Here is a 3251-nt window from a genome sequence, read left to right as displayed (position 1 = left end):
GATGAATTACAAATGAATGTCTATGTAAATAATAAGTGTTCTACAAGTCCTTACATATTTACAATAAGTCCCTTCTCTAGAATATTCTACACAGCTAGATTCTTCTAAGGACTTTCCTAACAATTCAATAGGGTTCTAGGTCTTGTTAAGGAAACCTCTATATTTCTTTAGAACCTTCCTACAAATGCATAAATATCTAGAACATTTCCAAGGAAATTCTCTATAGTTCTAGAATATTTCACCAAAATCTAGTCCCTAACTTATGTAACCATTCCATATGGCAAAAATATATGCCAAGTGACACCTACATAGCATGATGATATGGCGGGTCATGACAGTAACGTATTAAATTTTAGGCCTACGACTATTCTTTTGGGAAAAAAGAATATGAACTGCTCGAGTATGAGTTTAGTTATTGTCACGACCCAAATCCCGGTCGTGATGGCGCCCAACACACTACTAGGCAAGCCCGACCATTATTCAACACTTAACCCAATTTATCAAAAATAGCGGAAAGAAATATCATTTAAGCAAGATTAAAGTACTGAAGAATTTAACAAAATACACAATATAATCTCACTAGGACCCGGTGTCACGAATTTGAGCCTCTAGAATACAGAATATCATCCTAATACATGGTATATCCAAAGTCTGATAATGCGGAAATAAAGAGATAGGATAGGAGGGAGAAGATCAATGGCTGCGAACGCCGTGCAGCTACCTCGATACTCCCAGAAGCTGGATCTACTGAGCCTGAGACTGCCTTGGATCTGCACACAAGGTGCAGGGAGTAAATTGAGTACTCCGACCCAATGAGTAATAAAAGTAATTACAGTCCGAAGATATGAAAATCCAGTAAATACACAAAGTAAGCTAAAATCCAAATATACAGCAACATATGGAACTGAGCAGCTAAACAATAGTATAAATAGAAATCCATGAATGCAATGCAATGCATATGATGGTACATTCCAGTACCTACTTCGGTATGCAGTCCGAGCCATCCATATTTATTTATCGTCGACGGCGCTCACTGGGGGTGTATACTGACTCCGGAGGGGCTCCTACAGCCCAAGCGCAATATCTTGGTCAGTCATTGTTACCTGACCGGTCAGCCATTGTTACCTGACCAATTTATATCATACATTGCCATTGTTGCCACTGTTCAAGTATATCATCCAGTGTCATTGTTACCACTATTTCAAGTATATCACACAGTGTCATTGTTACCACAGTTTCAAGTATATCACACAGTGTCATTGTTACCACTGTTTCAAGTATATCACACAGTGTCATTGTTACCACTATTTCAAGTATATCACATAGTGTCATTGTTACCACTGTTTCAAGTCACTTTATAATCAGTCCAGAAAATAATATAATAGCCTCTTGGGCATTTACAAAACAGAAGTTCCCAGTCCGGAATACATTTAAAAATATCATTTAAGTTTTCAACACTTAGAATTATGGCTGAGTTTGCAAAACAGCATTTAAAACCTTGGACTGAAATTAAATGATATGAAAATCATGCTAAGCAGTAATATCAATCCTCGAAGGATTTTACAAATCGGCACAAGGCCCCAAACATGGCATCAAGCCCCGTAATATCAATGAAGTATGTGTATCAATCACCAGTATAGTATAAACATCACACGGGATGGACCAAGTCACAATCCCCAATAGTATCCGACCCCGCACTCGCCATGGAGTGCGTGTCACGCCTCAATATAGCGTTACGATGTGAAAGTCCGGGGTTTCAAACCCTCAGAACAACATTTACATCTATTACTCGCCTTTAACCGGCCGTAGACTAGTCCGCAATGCCCTTTCCTCTTGAATCGACCTCTTCGCGCGTCGAATCTAGTCAAAACCACAACGAATACGTCACAATAGGCTAAGGAAATATAACCCAATCGAAAAGACTCGAAAAATGTCGAAAATCCCGAAATTAGCAAAACCCGAGCTCCGGGCCCACTTCTCGAAAAATTACGAAAGTCACATCACCGGATTCCTCGTCTCGCCACGAGTCCGTACATATAAAATTTACCAAAATCGGAGTTCATTTAACCCCTCAAATCACCAAATCTTATTTTCAAATCCATAGGCCTAAATCCTCAATTTTTCTACAATTTTCATGCTCAAATCCATACATAATTGATGTACTTAACTCAAAATAGGTGGGGATAACTTACCTTCACATTGATGATGAAAATCCCCTCTTGAAGCTCCCCAAAAATCGTCCATACTTTGAAGAAATGAAGAAAAGTGAGCTAAATCCGTGTATAAAAGAATCTGACTGTGCTTCGTCGAGTTGTACCTTGCACTTGTGCTATACAAGTTGTACATCCTATTAAAAATGTTCCTTGTCGGACACTTTCTGTTTAAACACCCATAACGTCTTGTATAAATATCCAAATGACAAACGGTTTGAAGATTTAGAAACGAGATTCAAAGATCTTTAATTTGATAGGTTGTACACCACATAACTCTTTATATATCCTGAGATATGAGCTTCTAAAGTACATCGTAAATTCTGCCGAAATTGCTCCGGCAGCCCTTTTCGATCTATCGTAACTTTCTGAGATGATATCCAAATCACGAATGGTTTAATTTTCCGAACACTAGAATGTATTGGCTACAACTTTTGTGTTTTGCACTTTATCAGATTTCTTATAGATTACAAGATATGAGCTTCCAAACTGGACTACTCGCAGCAGAATTTCTGCAATTTTCTGCAACTTTTTCTTTTCTTTTTGGTCCGAATTTCATTCCGTTAACCTTCCGAAATCCACCCGAGGCCCTCGGTACCTTAACCAATTATATCAACATGTCCCACAATATCATTCAAACTTGTCCCAACCTTCGAAACACCCAAAATAACATCAAAACATCAAATCATCATCGGATTCAAGCCTATGAATCTCACGAACTTCCAAATTCCATTTTTGATCAAAAACCCAACCAAACCACGTCCGAATAACCTCAAATTTTGCAGACAAGTCCAAAATGACATAACGAAGCTATAGCAACTCTCAGAATTCCATTCCGACCATCGGATCAAAATCTCACCTATCAACCGGAATTCGCCAAAATACTAACTTTGCCAATTCAAGCTTAATTCTACACCGGTCATCACAAAAATATTCTGGACACACTCCTAAGTCCCAAATCACCTAACGAAGCTATCCGAACCATAAAATTTGCATTTCGAGCTCTCTAACACATAAGTCAATATTCGGTTGACTTTTCCA

General features: G+C 38.4%; 1 long non-coding RNA gene across 1 annotated transcript; it reads right to left on the bottom strand.

Moving 5' to 3' along the window:
• Positions 1-502: 502 nt before the first annotated feature.
• Positions 503-2308, bottom strand: LOC138884318 (uncharacterized). Its single transcript, XR_011404488.1, has 3 exons — positions 2193-2308; positions 983-1860; positions 503-770 (listed from the first exon to the last, which is right to left on the bottom strand). It is a non-coding gene; the product is annotated as an uncharacterized lncRNA (long non-coding RNA).
• Positions 2309-3251: the final 943 nt, after the last annotated feature.

This window comes from Nicotiana sylvestris, chromosome 12 (genome assembly GCF_000393655.2).
Source record: "Nicotiana sylvestris chromosome 12, ASM39365v2, whole genome shotgun sequence".
NCBI classification, from domain to species: Eukaryota; Viridiplantae; Streptophyta; class Magnoliopsida; order Solanales; family Solanaceae; genus Nicotiana; species Nicotiana sylvestris.
Note: the sequence above shows the minus strand (reverse complement) of the source record. Positions and strands in the feature narration are given on the sequence as shown.